This window comes from Homarus americanus, unplaced genomic scaffold (genome assembly GCF_018991925.1).
Source record: "Homarus americanus isolate GMGI-L3 unplaced genomic scaffold, GMGI_Hamer_2.0 scaffold16963, whole genome shotgun sequence".
Lineage (NCBI taxonomy): Eukaryota > Metazoa > Arthropoda > Malacostraca > Decapoda > Nephropidae > Homarus > Homarus americanus.
The window spans coordinates 863,195-884,513 of record NW_024753133.1 but is presented as its reverse complement, the minus strand read 5'-3'; the positions used below and the strand labels follow the sequence as shown (position 1 = coordinate 884,513).

The following is a 21,319-nucleotide window of genomic DNA, read 5'->3' as shown; positions in this document are numbered from 1 at the left end:
GGTCCCAGTTCTAATGGGTCCCAGTTCTAATGGGTCCTAGTTCTAGTGGGTCCCAGTTCTAATGGGTCCTAGTTCTAGTGGGCCCAGTCCTATTGGGCTACTAGGATGTGGACTGCGCTACGATATACAGTACATCATGATGATAAAAAACGCTAAAGTGCGCACGAGGACGGGGAAACAAACACCAAAGTGCGCATGGAAGTGTGGGTTAATAACAAAAGTGCGCAAACTACTATTATGCGCATGGAAATGGGGAAAAAACCTGAGGTGCGCAGGAACAGGGTGCAAATCGCCATTGCGCATGAGGGTGTTGGCAAAACGGGTGCAGTGAGGAGGCAGCGCAGGCGTGACCCACCAACAGAACAGCAGCACTAACATCACTGGAATGTGACCTTGGATTACCAGTGGCTTCCGAGTGATTCATAGTGACGCTGTCTGGTCCCATGGTGGTGGTATTGTATATATTGAGGGTATCGTAGGTATTGTAATCACTGGATGTATCGTAGGTATAGTAAATATCGTAGGCGTTGATGTAGGTATTGTATATATTGGGGGTATCGGAGGTGCTTATGTAAGTATTGTAATTATTGGATGTATCGTAGGCGCTGAGGTAGGTATTGTAAATATTGAAGATATCGTCGGAGTTACTAATTGCATCTATCGTTGTGAGTGATGGAGGTATTGTAAGTAATGTTCATAAAAGAGAGGTTTTTCTTCAAGGCAGCACTGCAGCTATTGCAAGTGGTGTGATGATGGAGTTAGGGGTATCGTTGGTGGTGGGAGGAGGTATCGTTGGTGGTGGGAGGGGGTATCGTTGGTGGTGGGAGGAGGTATCGTTGGTGGTGGGAGGGGGTATCGTTGGTGGGTGGAGGTATCGTTCGTGGTGGTGGGGAAGGTATCGTTAGTGGTAGGGGAGGGTATCGTAGTTGGAGATAACACTTTCACTGGCACCACAAGGTCAAACCGGGAATCCAGGAAGACACACAACACGTGAACCATAAATAATGGCAAAAAAGTTAAATACAGTGTAACGAAGACTGACTACTTATGTCGTTAATGACGCAAGGAAAATAATTACCGTCACCTACCATACGTTCAACCATTCCACCCCTCTCCCCCCATCTCCTCTTGTTACCTCGTTGCCTCGCCATAAAACTCCCTAGTTCCAGTAAGCCAATTGGCAGTAATTAAGGTTGAACAAGGCCTCCGTCAACCTTCCTCCCTGACAGCCTTGAACTTGTCCTTGGTTCACCATTACCATCACCGGTAGCCCAAGTTGCACGGGTATGTTACAAAAAATTTTCATGAGCTGCCTTAATGAGTGAGTGTAGCGTCTTAAACAAACACTGTCTCTTAAGGAGTTATGAGGTAAAGTCTCCTATCCATGACGTACAGGAGAGACAAACACTCGAGGCGAAACGAAACGCTCAACACTTCAACCTAAACTAAACAAAACAAAACAAAACAAACCTAAACAGCAAGTTTGTGCACCTTGCATGTCTCTTTGACAGTTCACGAGCGTGAGTATAATCCACTTTTGTACGAGGTAGAGTCGCCTATATACGCTTATTGAGTTTTCTGTATAATGCATCTATTAATTCTGGCTTCATATAGTACAACTAACATTGACAATGAAGCAGCGAGCGTAAAAAGACCTTTATAGGACAGGATTACCGCCCTAAAACGAACAACAGGCGATATGGCAACACTGTCTAGACGCAGTGTGACGCGGTTGCCAAGTATGTGAGTTGTGCGTGGCCAGAAATCTCCACAAAATATCAAAATGTTTAGCTCAGTCTCTCTTGACCTGTGAGACAACGTTTCTTACCTTCAGCGGGAGAATGGTGAAAGACACACCTACACTAGTAATGACATGACCAGCCTGCCTGCTGTACACAGGCAGTCAGAACGATGCTCTTGGCGAGGACTTCCGAGGCAAACTCGACCGCTTCCAGCCAGCGTCCTTGAACTCCCGGCATTTTTGCAAGAATCATTAAGTTTCGTGTGTGTCTGCCACAGTCCCCGGAAATCCGCTGTCTGGCGCCGTAGTCTAGAAAACTCGGTGTCTGCCTGGCCTCAACCACCACACAATTACGGTGTAACAGGTGTGTTGTGCCCTCATTATCGGCCAGGTACGATCACGATAATTATTCAGTGTACCCAAGAGAGGTCGAGGTGCGGGTCCAGTCAACGGCACGAGCCTCGCCTCACTACCCTCCTCTACCAGTCCCCCCTCACAACCACTACCTTCACCCCTCACAACCACTACCTTCACCCCTCACAACCACTATCTTCACCCCTCACAACCTCCTTCACCCCTCACAACCTCCATAACCACTATCTTCACCCCTCACAACCTCCATAACAACCACTACAATTCTCACAACCCATAACAACAATAAATCCACTTCACCTTTCTACCCTCACAACCCCTCACAACCACTACCTTCACCCCTCACAACCACTATCTTCACCCCTCACAACCTCCATAACAACCACTATCTTCACCCCTCACAACCTCCATAACAACCACCCTACCTTCACCCTCACCAACTCCATAACAACCACTACCTTTCACCCCTACACCTAACCTCCACTCTCAACAACCACTTTTCACCCTCACAACCTCCTTAACAACCACTACCTTCACCCCTCACAACTCCATAACAACCACTACCTTCACCAACCTCACAACCACTATCTTCACCCTCACAACCTCCCAACAACTTCACCCCTCACAACCTCCATAACACCAACTACCTTCACCCCTCACAACCCCCATAACAACCACTACCTTCACCCCTCACAACCTCCATATAACAACCACTACCTTCACCCCTCACAACCCATCCACTAACAACCTCCATAACCACCTTCACCCTCACAACCTCCATAACAACCACTACCTCACCCTCACAACCATCACCACCTCACCTCCCTATATTCTCACAACCTCCATAACTCCTTTCACCCTCACAACCTCCATAACAACCACTACCTTCAACCCTCACAACTCCATAACAACCACTACCTTCACCCCTCACAACCTCCATAACAACTACACCCATCACAACCATAACAACCATACCTTCACCCTCACAACCTCCATAACAACCACTACCTTCACCCCTCACAACCTCCATAACAACCACTACCTTCACCCCCTCACAACCTGGCACACCACACCTTCCCAACCCTCACAACCCCACACACCACAACCTTCCCCTCTCACCACACTACCCCACTCTCCTCCCCACCACCACCAATACCTCTCCACCACCACCACCACCACTCCTCTCCCTCACCACCACCACCACCACCACTCTCTCCCACCACCACCACCTCTCCTCCACCACCACCACTCACCTCCTCACTCACCACCACCACCACCACCTCTCCTCACCACCACCACTACCTCCACCCACCACACTACCATCCTCATCTCTTCCTCTCACATCGACCTCTCCTCCTCTCCTTCTCTTGTGGCTCTGGGGGGACATCCTCTGTTGGCAATGTACCCTGTCACGATTCTCCACCACCCTCACACCAACTCATGCCATCCTCATACCACCCGTCACATCAATCCCTCATACCACCCCCTCTGAGTTCCTTTTTCCCTCACTTGCCCACAGGTTTCCCTATCTCCCTCACTTGCCCACCTCAGTTTTACTCATTTCTCTCACTTGCCCACTGTCTATTTTGCTACCAAGTCTGGCTACTTTTATCAGCTTGGTTGGCTAGTATATAGGAGATGTTGGCTACTTTAATATCCTGCTGGCTATTTTCACAGAAAAGTTGGCAATTTTTCAACTTGACGGCTATTTGACGCTGGCTACTTTTATCACCTGATTGGCTATTTTTACCAAAGGGGTTAAATATTTTGTAAGAGTGACGGGGTATTTTACTGAAGATATTGGCTAGTTTATTAAAAACTAGCTGCTTTAATGAGATAACTGACTACTTTTCGAAAGTTTGGATGTTGTTCATGATAGTTTTCCGACTTTTAAACTCAGTGTGGCTACTTTTCAAGCTAGAAGGGCTATTTTTTAAGTTAATTTAGTTACTTCCAGGGTAGTATAACTATTTTTTAAGTTAATTTAGGCGTTTTAGGACTGGTTTGGCAAATAAAAGGAGAGAGTTTTCAAGCTATTTATCGTATTATTTTGGCTATTTTCTACACTAATTAGTTTATTTTTAAGATGATTTGGCTATTTTACAGCAACTTTGGCTATTTTCAGGCTAGCTCATTATTTTTTCAATCAATACTGGCTATTTTTTACCTAATTTGGCTATTTGATCGGAAAGGAAGCTGTCTTATGCTCATCTGCCAATCATTTCTCGATTACATATTCAACCTCTTCAATACGATGGCGAATGTGCGCATGCCAGACGACAGAAAGTCAATACCGGGTCTAACTTCCTGCGCGTGAGAGGGAAAGGGGAGGAGGAGGGGGAGGAGGAGGAGGAGGGAAGGGTTTAGGAGGAGGATGGGGGTGAGGAGGAGGGGGGGAGCGCAACAACCTGTCTGCCACAGCATTTGCCGACACTTGGAGCCGCGATGCGAGGTAAGGTTACTCTCTCTCTCTGTATTAGTTTACACCACAGCGGCCCTCTCCTCCCCTCTCCTCTCCCCTCACCCCCTAACCTCCCCTCTCCCCCCCCTACCTCGTTTTATCTTTCTGTATCCACTGAACGATGTATTTATCAGTAAATTGGCGGAGCTTTTGTCACCTGGACCCAATTTCCCCCTCCCCACCACCCCATCCCCTCCCCACCACCCCCATCCCCTCCCCACGCTAGTTCTGATGGTTCTACTGTACCTTCACTGGTTCTACTGTACCCTCACTGGTTCTACTGTACCCTCACATCCTCTCATCTACACGTTATATTTAGTTTCTTTCTTCCAGCACACCTGAATCAGTGCCAAAGTTAAAGTCAATAACAAAGACAGTGTAAATATCTAGTGAATGTTTGTATCGATTTCAATATCAAAGTCAATGTCGACAAGGACCACGCCAGTATCAATTAGTAAAGTGGTGCATTAGACAGCTCAATGTTCCACTTTCTGACTTGACTGAAAGGGTTATTACTTGTGCATGGTTGAATCAAGTGCGCCTCTGACCACCTAATTAACCCGAAGTCAACCCATATTAAATTATTTGTTGAATTATTTCGTGTTCTTTACAACTCATTCATAAGTATCACCCTCAAGACACATCTATAAAACTCCCTCAGTCCAAGTTAAATTATGACTCGTTTATCTGTGTTAAAATAAGTTATGGAGGTTATTTTACCTTGACAGAGCCAGCTGGCGTCCTGGCCCGGCTGACCAACAAGCACACCAACCTGTAACAGAAACACAACTCTTATACGACCCGTCATATATTTATGGCTTTTTATCTAGGTTAAATTTTTGTATTAATATAAAAGCTTAGTCTCTCTCTCTCTCTCTCTCTCTCTCTCTCTCTCTCTCTCTATATATATATAACCACAGTGGATTAAGTTTCCAGTGGCGTCAGCTTTCTACTTGTTTGAATCACCAATAGTGGTGACAGCCTCCCAGGTGGTGGTGGCAGCCCCAGGTGGTGACAGCCTCAGGTGGTGGTGACAGCCTCCCAGGTGGTGGTGACAGCTCCCCCAGGTGTGGTAGTGACAGCCCCCAGGTGGTGGTGGTGACAGCCTCCCAGGTGGTGGTGGTGACAGCCTCCCAGGTGGTAGTGGTGGTGACAGCCTCCCCAGTGGCAGCCCCAGGTGGTGGCGGTGTCAGCCTCCCCAGGTGTGGTGGCAACAGCCTCCCCAGGTGGTGGTGACAGCCTCCCCAGGTGGTGGACAGTGTCCCCAGGTGTGGTGGCACAGCCTCCCCAGGTGTGGTGGTGACAGCCTCCCCAGGTGTGGTGGTGACAGCCTCCCCAGGTGTGTAGCTCCCAGGTGTGGTGGTGACACCTTCCAGGTGTGGTGGTGACAGCCTCCCCAGGTGTGGTGGTAACAGCCTCCCCAGGGTGGTGGTAAAGCTCCCCAGGTGTGGTGGACAGCCTCCCAGGTGTGGTGGTGACAGCCTCAGGTGTGGTGGTGAATTCAGTTTACAGGGGTCGCTTGCTGGGGACAAAAGTTGGCGAGGGAGGAGAGTTCCCTGCCTGCCTCCCTCCACCACATTCGTCCTCTCTTTATTCCTCCATCACCCCCCCTCTCCCCTAGTTCCCCAACCAGCATTCCCCTATTCTTATCTCATATTCCTCACTAACCTTCTTCTTCCTCTTCCTCCTCCGTTACTACCCCTCCTCTTCCCTTCTTCCTCTTCGCCATTCTCCTTTTCTCCACCACCCTTGTCCTTCCCCACCTCCATTCCACTCCTGTTCATCCTCCACTAACACCACCTCCACCCCCTTTCACCACAACCTTCCTCCCCAACATCCAACGCCACTTCCACCCTCTACCAATCACCCCCCGCCTCCTCCCTCACGCCACGAAGCAGGGTACGAGTCTTGAGCGGCGTCTAACTACTAACCACCATAACCAGTACCACAACCACCACTACACCCAGTACCACAACCACCACTACACCCAGTACCACCCCACCACTCACACCCAGTACCACACCCCACCACTACACCCAGTACCACACACAACCAGCACACACCCCAACCACTACACCCAGTACCACACCCCCCACTACACCCAGCACCACTCACACCCAGTACCACCCACCACTACACCCAGTACCACACCCACCAGTACCACGCCCCATCACTACACCCAGTACCACACCCACCACTACACCCAGTACCACACCCAGTACCACACCCACCAATACACTACCAACACCATTATCACCACCACAACATAATACCACAGGAGACTTTGATTTGATGACACACACACACACACATACACACACACAGTATAAAAATATTGATACACACAAACAGCGTCCCCCCCACACAAAATAAAAACATACACTCATACGTACACAAAGACAGACAGACACACACACACACACTCTGGCTCACAGCTTCACAAAATTGGACTCCGAAAGGCATATTGATTTTCGGGGCTTCGACGGGAGCAAAAAAGGACCCGAGAGACACTTTTAAGAGAGAGAGAGAGAGAATATGGGCAAACGAACTTAAGTGATTGACAGACAGACAGAGAGAGAGACAGACAGACAGATACAGACAAACAAACACAGACAGACAGTAGTAGAGAATAATATGCAAGGTGAAGTAACTCCTCGACCATTGTACAGGTGTATTTTAGGTTGTGTGTTTAACTTGTTGCTTGGCCGATCAATTATTAGCATCCTCTCTCTCTCTCTCTCTCTCTCTCTCTCTCTCTCTCTCTCTCTCTCTCTCTCTCCTTTTCTTTCTTTGTATTTTTCTCCTTTTCTCTTTTATTTTTTCTCTCCTTTTCCTTCAATAGTCCTTTAAATATTAGCAGTCGTGTTGATCCCTGCTCAGAGGAAGAGGAAGAGGAGGAGGAGGAGGAGGAGGATCGTGAATGAGCAAGATCAAAGAGAAGAAGAAGAAGACTAGGAAGGCAGACCAAGGAGGAAGAGGAAGGAATACCAAGAAAGAGCAGGAGGAAGAGGAAGGAATACCAAGAAAGAGCAGGAGGAAGAGGAAGGAATACCAAGAAAGAGCAGGAGGAAGAAAAATAAGACCGTGAAGCAGGGAGAAGAGGAGGAGGAAGAGCAAAGAGGAAGAGGAAATAGAAAGAGGAAAGAGAAAGAGGAAAAGTGAGGACAAAGGACAGAGAGTCGAGCTGCCGCCACACTGTCTGAAACACCCTAACACTGTACCCCTCCCTCCACCCATCACCCTTACTCCATCCTGTCCCATCCGTCCACTCCAGGGCCCTCCACCCATAACCCTTACTCCACCCCACTCCTTCTTCACGGCCTCGATCTTCCCCCCCTTCCTTCCTTCCTTCCTTCCATCATAACCTAACCTGCCTCCACAATCCCCTTCTCCTACAAAGGACCTCCACTCAATCCTGCCAAACCCGCCCCCTCCTCTGAGAATATTCCACTCCTACTCCCTCTCTTCCCTCTCACTTCCCCCTTTTTACTCTCACCTCTCCTTTTCCCTTCCACTTCCTCCTTTCCCTCTCATTTTCCTTCCAAGGCATTCCACTATCTTCAAACTAGACATGAGGCAGATTAAGACACGAGACATTTAGACATGAGGCAGATTAAGACACGAGACATTTAGACATGAGGGAGATTAAGACACGAGACATTTAGACATGAGGGAGATTAAGACACGAGACATTTAGACATGAGGGAGATTAAGACACGAGACATTTAGACATGAGGCAGATTAAGACATGATTAGTCGTCACCACAACAACCATCCCAACTACTATCAGGACTACAGACACCCTTAACCACCATTTCTACCACCACTACCGAACCCCACTCCCTCTTACCACCATCACCACTTCTTCTCTCCCCCCACACACCACCTCTTCTGTCCCTCACCTCCACTCTTCCTCCCCCCACACCTCTTCTGTACCTCACCCTCTCCCCCGCACCCCACCTCTTCTGTCCTCACCCCACCATCCCCTACCCCTCACCACCAGCTCTTCCCTCACCACCCCCCCAACTTCTCAATCTAACCCCTCCCTACCCACCCCCTCCCCCCCACCTCTTTTTTTCCTTCCAGACGCTCGCCACCTGATTCAAAGCTCCCCACCCCCAACGTCTCGGGCTTAGAGTGCCACAAACAAACAGGCGGCACCAGGGGCCCCTCGTTCCAGGAGGAGTTCTTGGAAGACGTCTTGTGAGGAGCTGGATTCCAGGAAGGTTCTGTTGTGCTAGTTTTACACTGCGACGCACCAAGGAAAATAATCAAGACCAATTTAAATAGACCCTTTCCTGTTTTTGTTTTCTTTTTCCCTCTGTTACTTTTTCCTCGTTTTCCCCTTTCTTCCTGTTATTTTGTCCTTCTCTTTCCTCCTGTTATTTTGTCCTTCTCTTTCTTCCTGTTATTTTGTCCTTCTCTTTCTTCCTGTTATTTTGTCCTTCTCTTTCCTCCTGTTATTTTGTCCTTCTCTTTCCTCCTGTTCATCTTTCTTCTCCTTCCTCATTATTATTTTTTTCACCAATTTACCTGTTATTTCCTATTTCCAATTTACGTAACTTTCTCTTCTCTTGGGTCTCTTATTATTATTATTATTCCCTTCCTCATTATTTTTTACCAATTATCGTATTTGTTTCTTTCTATTTTTATTTGTTCCTCGTTTATTCTCTACCATTAATCTTTTCCTTCTTGTTCTCTGTCTTTCTCCCCAATTCTTATTTTCATCTTCATATATTGTTCTGATTATTGACTCTTCTTTGTCGTCATCTTTATCATCTTCTTTCTTCATAGCCATATTCTTCTGTTTTCCTCACCTTTCTTTCCTCTCTCTAATTATCAGGTTTGTCCCTTCTTCCGTTATCCACTTACTCTTACGACCTTGAACTTTCCTTTCCTCAGTGTGTGTGTGTGTGTGTGTGTGTGTGTGTGTGTGTCACTCTACACACATACATAAAAAACTGAAAATAGTCGAACACAAAGAAATCTCTCTCTCTCTCTCTCACACACACACACACACACACACACACACACACATATATACTGTACACCGCGTTTCCTGACCAGTCTAATAGATGTTTTTAGTTCGATAGGAATGTTTTCTTTAACTATGCAATAACGAAGTGAAATTGTACATAAAGGAACGTATCAAATTGTATTATTATTTTATATTATTACACATTTTAAATAGATTATATGACACATGTGAAGGTAAACATGTAATGAGGCTTATTATTATTTATGATGATGATGATGATGATGATGATTATTTTTATTTTTATTATTAACACTGATCTTGAAGCCCCGATTCATACAAGCATATTTATCTCATTAATATATATTCATTTATTTTCTCTATGTTCCTATTTCCTGCCCCGAAAGATATCTTGCCTAAGCCAGCAGCCTCCTCCAGCGTCTGGCGGCAGGAGTATGCTAAGCGACGCCCGTCATGAAAGTCGATAATCTTGCCCTAATCAAATGGGGAAACGGACCCAAGAGTTGGGTCTGCCGTCTAGGTCTTTCTTATTCTTAGGAGACGCTTGGTCCAGACGTCTTGCCAGAGCTGCTACCCTCCCACACGCCAGCTCTCTCACTCTCTCTCTCTTCCTCTCTTTCTCCCCGCAGGACCAGCTGATTTGTGGTCCAGACCCGTGTAATTACATGTCTGGATCTCTCTATCTCTCACTCTGTCTCTCTGTCTTTGTCTTAGGTGTCTTTCTCTCTCTAATCTCCCTCTCCATCTCACAGACATTGGTATCTCTCTCTCATCTCGTCTCTCTCATCTACCTATCTCTCTGTTTCTCTCTTTCATTGTCTCACAAGTCTCTCTCTCTCTGTCTCGCCAGGGTGTGTTGGTGTGGCCGTCTCTCTCTCTCTCTCTCTCTCTCTCTCTCTCTCTCTCTCTCTCTCTCTCTCTTGTGAGCGGGTCTCTCTTTGTATCTCAGCTGGGGGTCTGTTGCGTGGGAATCTCTCTCTCTCACCAAAGTCTGTTGGTTTTTAGTCTCTCTCGTCTCTTTTTATCTCACTTGGGTGTGTTGATTGAAGTCTCTCTCTCTCTCTCTCTCTCTCTCTCTCTCTCTCTCCTCCATACGTGGACGTCACTCAATACCATCTTATTGTCTCGCTCTCTTTGTATCTCTCTAGGCAGGGTGTTGATGTGGGCGTCTCTCTCCCACCTCCCCCCTCTCTGTATCTCACCAGGGTGTGTGGGCGTGGGTGTCTCTCTCTCTTTCTCTTTGTCTGCCTGTGTCTCTCCTAGTATCTCACCAGGGCGTGTGTGTCTCTTTGGTGTGTCTCGTGTCTCCAGCATCTCCTGTCTGCTTGTTACCCCCCCTGTGTCTCTCTTTCACTCTCCTGTTTGTGTCTGCCGAGTGTGTCTGTGTCTTTTGGCGTGTGTCTAGTCTGTTTTCTGTCTGTCTGTCGTATTTATGTCTTTCGTCTATCTGTTTGTCGAGTGTCTGATCCTGTGTTCTGTCTGTCTGCCGAGTGTGTCTGTCTTCTGTTGTCCTCTGAAGTGTGTGTCTTTGACTGTCTAGTTTGTGATTCTGCCCGCTTAGTGTCAGTGTCTGTTGTCTAAGCCTACTGCTGTCTGTGAGAGTGTGTGTGTGTATGTCTGTCGGTCTATTAGTCTATCGCTGTGCACTTTATTGTTTCCTATTCTTCCTCCTGCCTCTTCTTCCCCTCCTCTTCTTCGTTCCCTCTTACTTAGCCTCCTCTACTTCTCCCTCCTCTCACCTGAGGCCGGGCACCCCTACTCCTCCTCCTCCCCACTTCTCCTTCACCTCCTCCTCCAGGTTTTTAAAGACGAGTCAAGGAGACACTGAGGCTGACTCCTAAGGAGGCATCCTTCTAACCCACAATACAAGACGTCTTAGGGGCTGAAGAGGTGAAGAAGGAGGAGGAGGAGGAGGAGGAGGAGGAGGAGGAGGAGGAGGAGGAGGAGGAATAATTTGAGGAAGGGGAAGGAAAGGAGGAGGAAAAATTAAAAACAAAGGAAGAAACTTAAGGAGGACGAATGGAAATAGAGAAGAAATTTATGTTTATGAAAATACAAGACAGAGACACATACAGGTAGACAGATGGAGACAGGGAGTGATTGAGACAGATAGACAGACAGACACTTTACCTGCAGACCCAAGACGGTGGTAGTCCCATTTAGATCAATACCAAGATGGTGACGCTCCTTCCTGAGCTCTCAAGTCTGGCTGGCACACTTCTCCTTCCTTGATGTTGACACACACACACACACACACACACACACACACACACACACACACACACACGACAGTACAGACACACACCTATGGACACCAACACTGTTTAAAGGTATAGACAGAGGGGCGTCTAAAGTCCACACAGACAAACATCCAAGACACGAAGTCATCTGATTGGTGTCAAGTGAACCTAAAATAATCTTGGTGTAAATTTCACGCCATTATGGACGTTACTCTAGTGTTTTCGCCTCAGTCAGCCAATCAACTTCGTTCTTATTTCTGTTCCTGGTAATCATTCGCGGCTTTCCTGCCCCTCCTCCCCCCTCGCTCTCTCTCTCTCTCTCTCTCTCTCACACAAAGTTTAATCGAAATCAAGACACATATTCGTTGCGTTCCTGAGAGTGCTTGGACGGACGGATGGACGGACCCAGGAAGAGAAGGAGGAACGCGTTATTTCCCCAGCCTCCACCACTTACCATGGGCGAGACGCAGTACGAAAATAGAACACAAGACAGAAGAACATATCAGCAGACAGCTACAGTGCAGGCAGGCAGGTAGGTCCTCCACTATCAGATGTGAGGCCGAATTACACAAGGTTCGATTGGCTGCAGGTCAAATGGGCCACCCAAACTATCCTTTAAATATTATGAATAGGACCCATTAAGACAAGTACCTAATCTACAGTAAACGAGTGAATTAGGTTTGGGGCTTCCGTAACCACTATAAGCTTGTTAATGGTGTTGATGTCAAGACTTGGTTCCCTAACTCTCACTTGGTGTTAATGGTAACTAATGAGGCTTCTATAACACTGTCACCCCTTCCCCCTCCTCAACAGAACCATACAGTCATTCCTTTATTTCTTCTTGGTACTTAAATAATGTACTTGATAAACACTTCCTTCCGCTACATCATATAGTCTTAAAACATTAAACCAAAAATAAACTTAAACTTTTAATACGTTTTAATTAACTGGTACTGACAGCCACTATATGTTGTTTGTAACTAGTAATCCTAAATGTGTTTTACTTGTATACTGAAGAGAGGAGAAACATTAACACCTATTAAAATAATCCTTATGTGAAATTTTTTATCAGTATATTACATGAACACAAACACCTGACAACACTGGTACATACAACACAAACACCTGACAACACTGGTACATACAACACACTCACCTGACAACACTGGTACATACAACACACACAGCTGACAACACTGGTACATACAACACACTCACCTGACAACACTGGTACATACAACACACTCAGCTGACAACACTGGTGCATACAACACACTCAGCTGACAACACTGGTGCATACAACACACTCACCTGACAACACTGGTACATACAACACACTCACCTGACAACACTGGTACATACAACACACTCAGCTGACAACACTGGTGCATACAACACACTCAGCTGACAACACTGGTACATACAACACACTCACCTGACAACACTGGTACATACAACACACTCACCTGACAACACTGGCATACACAACACACTCAGCTGACAACACTGGCATACACAACACACTCAGCTGACAACACTCCTCGCCTCCCTCCATATATAAAATTATTGATGTATTCATTTCTCAGGTCAGCCCTCCACCACCTCCTGGATTCCCTCACAATATGCCTCTATCATCCTCCTTCTTCCACCCCTCCCGGAGACACTCACAAGACACCTCCATCACCCACTCCTCCTGGATACCCTCACAATAGACCTCCATCTATCTAATGTTATCCTTCTATCACCCACTACTTAGATACTCTCTCACTCTCTCTCTCTCTCTCTCTCTCTCTCTCTCTCTCCGGGAGGTTGGTGCCGTCGCAGTTCCGCCAGACACACCTTCCTCGGGTCCTCTTCCTCCACCACCGGCGATGACTCCTATTGGCTCTCATCACACCTACCACCATCCACCCTCTTACTGATGCTGACACTACCACCACCACTAGTACCAGACACCAATACATAGGCAGCACTGATACCAACACACACACACACACACACACACACACACACACACTACCACTGTTCAAAACACAACTACCACCATTGCCACATCTACAACCACCACCACCACCACCACCACCAGACAGGAAAGTCGATGAAAGTGAGGATTTAAAAAGTGTGGGGCCATGAACATGCGTGGCTGCCACCTGCTCTCTTCTCCACCTCTCTGCGTCTTCCTTTTTTTCTCCCTCAGTTATCTCCTCCACCTCTCCTATTCTTCCATCCATCTAAAACACCGTGAGAGAAAAATAAAAACAACAACAACACCACCAGCAGAAGCAACATGGCGGGGCACAGACCACTAGGATGTTACGGGGAGCTGATGTTGCCATGGTACAGTACGGGTGGTGGGTGGTGAACTGTAGTGGGTGTAGGTGGGTGTGGTGAGTGAGTGTGGGTGGGAGTGGAGTGTAGGTGGGTGGGTGTGGAGTGGGTGTGGGTGGGTGGGTGTGGAGTGGTGAGGCTGTAGTGGGTGTAGGTGGTGGGTGTGGGTGGTGAGGTTGTAGTGGGTGGAGGACAGGGAGGAGACAACAGTGGAGGGTGGTGGAGAGAGAGAGAGAGACCTCGATCACTGTTATCATGACTTTGCTAACTCTTAACTTACCTGAGAGAGAACAAGGTGATTCAACCCCAGCTTCTTGATGCATGACGACCTACTTATAAACTGTCTGCCTGCCTCCTGCCCTGGCCCCCCAGCTGAAGCCTTATGACGCCACACACACGTACATAAACAAGCACCCACTTATACACACACATTCAACTACATATACACGTACACAAACAAACACCATTTCTACACACATATTCAACCGCATACACACGTACACACACACACACACACACACACACACACACACAGTCACTGTATATATACATTTTTCAACCGTTATAATACAGACCTAAATGTAATTTTGTTCACAACCAACCTGTTGTATCCGTAATGTAACCTAACCTGACCTGTACGTGTTTTTTCTTGGTGTGTACGTGTTTTTTCTTGGTGTGTGCGCGCCCAAGTCACTACCACCACCACACACAACTACCATCACTACAACGGACACTATCAACACCTAAACTAGCACCATCACGGACACTATCTACACTTACACTAGCACCATCACGGATATTATCTATACTAGCACCATCACGGACACTATCCACACCTAAACTAGCACCATCACGGACACTATCTACACTTACACTAGCACCATCACGGATATTATCTATACTAGCACCATCACGGACACTATCCACACCTAAACTAGCACCATCACGGACACTATCTATGCTTACACTAGCACCATCACGGACATTATCTACACTGGCACCATCACGGACATTATCTACACTAGCACCATCACGGACATTATCTACACTAGCACCATCACGGACACTATCTACACCTAAACTAGCACCATCACGGACACTATCTACACCTAAACTAGCACCATCACGGACACTATCTACACCTAAACTAGCACCATCACGGACACTATCTACACTTACACTAGCACCATCACGGACACTATCTACACTTACACTAGCACCACGGACATTATCTACACTAGCACCATCACGGACCGACACCTACACTAACAACACCATCACGGGCACTATCTACACTAGCACCATCACGGACACTATCTACACTAGCACCACCACGGACATTATCTACACTAGCACCAACACGGACCGTACACCTACAATAACAACACCAACACGGACCTTATCTACACTAGCACCATCACGGACCGTACACCTACAATAACAACACCATCACGGACATTATCTACTAGCACCATCACGGACCGTACCTACAATAACAACACCATCACGGACATTATCTACACTAGCACCATCACGGACCGTACACCTACAATAACAACACCATCACGGACACTATCTACACTAGTACCATCACGGACACTATCTACACTAGCACCATCACGGACAGTACACCTACAATAACAACACCATCACGGACATTATCTACACTAGCACCATCACGGACCGTACACCTACAATAACAACACCATCACGGACATTATCTACACTAGCACCATCACGGACAGTACACCTACAATAACAACACCATCACGGACATTATCTACACTAGCACCATCACGGACCGTACACCTACAATAACAACACCATCACGGACACTATCTACACTAGTACCATCACGGACACTATCTACACTAGCACCATCACGGACAGTACACCTACACTAACAACATCACAACAAAGACAGCCGAAGTAAGGTAGATACAGGTGTGTGTGTGTGTGAGGGGGGGTCCCTGGCCACAAGTGCTGGAGGAGCGCGTCATGACGATCAGTTGCCAGGCCAAGGGAGCAGCTGTGTGTGTGTGCAGCAGAGGTGGCGGCCGGCGGCTGGCCCACAAGGAGCTCCTACTACCACAGACAACAAAGACTGGGTGGCGGCGGCGGCGGTGGCGGTGGCGGAGGCGGCAGCAGCAGTGGGGGACCCGACCAGGCTCCCTATCGATCTCCAGCCGGCGCGTCTCAAGTCCCTGGCTGCCACCTCCTGCCTGTGGTGGTGTGGTGTGGTGTGGCGGTGGTGGTGTGGGATTGGTGGTATGGTGTGGAGTTGGTTGTGTGGTGGCGTTGGTATCATGTGGTGTGGAGTTGGTGGTGTGGTATGGAGGTGATGGTGTGGTGTGGTGTGTAGGTGGTACTTCGGTGGCGGTGGAGTGCGGAAGAGATGGTGGTGTGGTGGAGGCGATGGTGTGATGGAGGTGATGGTGTGGTGTTGGTGTAGTGTTTAGGTGGTGAGGTGGTGGTGTGGTGGAGGCGATGGTGTGATGGAGGTGATGGTGTGGTGTTGGTGTAGTGTTTAGGTGATGGTGGTGGTGATGCAGTGCAGGTGGTGGTGATGCAGTGCAGGTGGTGGTGTTATAATGTAGTGACGTAATATGGTGGTGGTGTGGCGTGGTAGTGGAATGTGAGGGTGTGATGTAACAGGGGTGCTAAGTGGTGTGGGTGTGTGTTGATGTGTACAGATGGTGATGTGTACTGATGGTGATGTGGTAGATGGTGTGGTAGTGATGGTGACGTAGGTAGTGTAGGCCATGATAGTGTTGGTGGTGTCAGCAACATTGTGTCACCTCTAAAGGGCGCACCACACCTGTCAATATGTGTGACAGAGGATGACAGGTGTGGTAAAGGATGACAGGTGAGGTAAAGAATGACATTTGAGGTAAAGAATGACAGGTGTGGTAGAGAATGACAGGTGTGGTAGAGAATGACATGTGTGGTAGAGAATGACAGGTGTGGTAGAGGATGACAGGTGAGGTAAAGAATGATATGTTTGGTAGAGGATGACAGGTGTGGTAGAGAATGACAGGTGTGGTAGAGAATAACAGGTGTGGGTCAGCTCTTAACACAGACAGACATATGCACTACTAACGCCAGAACAACAACTTATTTGTGATGTAATTAATGACATAGTAATCAAGGTTATTTTTGTTTATCTGTGTGTGTGTGTGTGTGTGTGTGTGTGTGTGTGTGTGTGTGTGTGTGTGTGTGTGTGTGTGAGAGCAGCCGAAGCTTCTAGTTCTGCAGCAAGACTCGCTCATCTTCCCTCATACCACAGTGCCCACAAGAGGGAGTTAGACCTTCGCTGCGCCACAGTGGATAGCTTTTTTTTTGTCAGTGAGTCAGTGAGGGGAAACTCTTTTACTGTCAGCGAGTCAGTCAATAAAATATTTTATCGGCCAGGGAGAGTCTGGCAAACTTTCCTGGTCAGTGGGGTGAGTCAGTCATACCTTCTTTTTTTCCTCGGTCAGTGAGTCATATAGTGATATTTTTCTCGACGCTTTTAATTTCCAATCACATATAGAGCTGCTGACGCATTTAGAGAGAGAGAGAGAGAGAGAGTAGAACAATAAGCACACGATGACTATCACCACGGTGCATCAGTAAGCCACGGAGAACGGATCAGGCAGTCGTGGTCTACAAAGGCTTCCGTGGCGGCCAGGGTTCCGACAAAGACACTTGCAGGATTTCTAAACATAAAAAAGAAAATCCTGTGGTCACCTGTGTGGTCACGTGACAGTGAGAGAGAGAACAAACTTAGGCTCCACTTACCTGTATAACACGCCCTCATATAAGGAACACCTCTGGATGTCTTACCTGTAAAAAAAGAAAAACACATTAGTGCATGACGTCACTACATTACCTATAGTTAGTACCACACCTGATGCTCTTTTGTTATTGTTATTATTATTTAACCCTCACTCCCCTTAAGGGCCCCCTACCGGGTGATCAACTTCTATTTACATAAAACCACGTATGAGTCTATGTTTGATTTATGACAACTTTGGTGGAAACTGGAAAACTGATTCCTAACGACATGACTTGTTTGCGAATTGATGACGCGAACAACAACAATAATAATAATAATGATAATAACAATAACATCCATCAAATCACAGCTCCACACCACTAACCTCTCATTACTTACATTCAATAACGTGTGTAGGTGACCTTCATTATGTAAACACACCACCTTACCTCCCTCATCATGCACCTTCACACAGGACAACCAGCACTACACTACAGGCAGAGTGTATATGTGGGGTAAAACGAGCCTCGCCTGCATACCTACCTGGCCCCCTCATACCTACCGCCACGCCACAGGTGCTCATGCAACACAATGAACGGAACACACCCAGACACACACACACACACATGTACACACTCATACACATATGATGAGTCAGGTGTGTGTGTGTATGTATGACCCTGATAGCCGGACAACACACCTGTGTACTGACAACCCCCCCCCCACACACACACACTCACCCCCCACAGCGATGAGTCAACCTCCTCCTCTTGGCTACCACCACACTACACCCTCCACCATCTCACTACACCCACCACCACACCATCTCCCTCCATTCGTCGAAATTCGTACCAAGGAAATACGGCTCCATTGACAGGTGTTACCAACGGGGGAGTGTACGGGGAAATGAGCCATACTTGTCACACCTGTACTCTCTCACACACACACACACACACACGTACGTCAAGGACACCTTCCCAACACCGTAATGGCCGGTCGTGTCACGTCAACGAATCCCAAATCGAATGAGTTTCTTTAATTTGTTGATGTGCAATTTTGGGGTGCGTGTTGGTGGGCAGTGGGGGGGTGGGCTGTAGGGGGGGTGGGCTGTAGGAGAGGTGGGGGGGGGGTTCACAAGGCAGTAATAAATATGTAGTGATTTCGTCAGTGATGAGCGACCAATAATATCAAAATGCTTAAACGCGATTCTTCATTTAATTCACAGAAACCCCCCAAAATAAATAAACTTGATGGTATATTATTATTATTATTTTACGCTTTAATCTACCGTTAATATCAATCACTTCAAAGACATTCCTTTTCCCGTGTCCGAGTGAATATTTCATCCACTTAATTCCGGTTTGGACTTGATTACACTACTCACACTCAGCTCAAAGTTAACATGGCTTTAAAAAACATACACTTTATTAGACGTTTCAAATTACCCAGGTTATATATTTAATCACCAGAACAGGTGTAATAATACGATGGCAACTGATGAGAAGTTTTTCCTGATAATCTGTCGTATGGAGAGAGATGTGTTACCTATACTGTACTGTACACTCAATAGAAAAACACCTGGTAAACTACTGGTGTGTGTGTGTGTGTGTGTGTGTGTGTGTTTAACTAGGCCAGAGTTGGGTTATGTATGTATTTGATGTCTATATTTACAAATCCTGTCGTATACATAAAATATAATGTCTGTATTCTTCTAGTAGGTGTGTATGTCTGGCTGTATACGAGTAAATAGCCTTATATGGGTGTATACTTAAATACATATACCTAGGTTAATGCATACTTGCAGTACACATGTATAGTTGTGATAATATACATAAAATGAGGAAGACTTCAACTCATTGTCTTAGGAACTGGATTAAAAAAAATTAAAAATACTGCGTTGGACAATGAGCGGAACTTTGCCTGAAACACAAACAAACAAACAAACAAACAAACAAACAAACAAACACACACACACACACACACACGCACACACACACACACACACCAAAAACAACAACAACAAAGGAATAGTAAAGGAGCTTTGTTCACATTTTACTTCATGCATAATTTACACAGTGATCAGAGGTTCATGTTGCAGACACTTAAGCACTAGTGACGACACCCTACTGTGGTCACCCACCTTCAACCCACCCATCCAACCAACTATCAACCGACTCAACCCACCCATCCAACCAACTATCAACCGACTCAACCCACCATCAACCCACCCATCCAACCAACTATCAACCGACTCAACCCACCATCAACCCACCCATCCAACCAACTATCAACCGACTCAACCATCAACCCACCCAGCCACCGATTTAATACCAAAACCATTCCGCCTTGTAACATAAAGACAACCAGCCAGCCAGCAAGATAACTAGCAAACGGATTAGTAACTAGCAAGTTAGCCAAAAAGCCAGCCAGCCAGAAAGCCAGCCAGCCAGAAAGCTAGACAGCCAGACAGAGCTAGAGAGCCAGACGGCGGGGGCTTCCAGGAAACGCGTCAATCACTCGTACGTTATTTTACACAGCAAGACTGCCACTCCCTGCAGCCTGTAATGTTTATTGTGTGCAGCGGCCTGTAATGTTAACTGTGTGCAGCATCCAGTAATGTTTTCTGTGTGCAGCAGCCTGTAATGTTTACTATGTACAGCCTGTAATGTTACTATGTGCAGCAGCCTGTAATGGTTAATGTGTGCAGCCTGTACTGTTTACTGTGTGCAGCAGCCAGTAATGTTTTCTGTGTGCAGCAGCCTGTAATGTTTACAATGTACAGCCTGTAATGTTACTATGTGCAGCAGCCTGTAATGGTTAATGTGTGCAGCCTGTACAGTTTTCTGTGTGCAGCAGCCAGTAATTTTTACTGTATTGTCTTGAAAACCTGTAAGATACAAAACTAGAGTAAAGTAATATGTGCACTGTATCTTGTCATGGAAAAATAAACACGTTTCTTCAAGGTGTTAAGTTCTGTGATGTATGATACGCCCTGTGACCATGTGAATAATTACAAATCAATAACATTTCCTTCACGCGATCTTATACATTGTTAATATCATTCTAGAGTCAGTAAATCCCAGGATGATAAATGACCATCATATTTGAAGAATCACGAACCTCTGCCAGCGCGTTATAGCTGACAGACAGCCCAGACCCACTGTTACCATATATACTTTATCATTACCATAATTCATCTGTGTTTACTCCATCTAATTCCTATTGTTTATTATGTAACTTCATATATATCAATTGTGTATAAATGATTCAGGTAAAATGTACTGTAAGACTGTGGAACAAGTGGCAGCCCTGAGGCATGTAAGTTATAATGAATGTTGGTAGCCCTGATCCATGTAAACAATGCAACAACTTCATTCTCATCATCCGGTGAATCGTGTGCACCATAACGTATGTCTCCCTAACA

The 21,319-nt window shown here is 46.6% G+C and overlaps 1 long non-coding RNA gene across 3 annotated transcripts in view; it reads right to left on the bottom strand.

The window, feature by feature from the left end:
* The window catches only part of LOC121855283, a 102,056-nt gene that overhangs the window by 48,886 nt on the left and 31,851 nt on the right, over positions 1 to 21,319 (bottom strand). For 2 of the 3 annotated variants that reach the window (XR_006086762.1, XR_006086760.1), the window contains exon 3: positions 5,295 to 5,346. This is a non-coding gene — a long non-coding RNA (uncharacterized LOC121855283). Of the gene's footprint in view, positions 1 to 5,294; positions 5,347 to 17,918; positions 17,950 to 21,319 lie in introns of those variants that run through there. The other variant, XR_006086761.1, reaches the window with a different exon arrangement.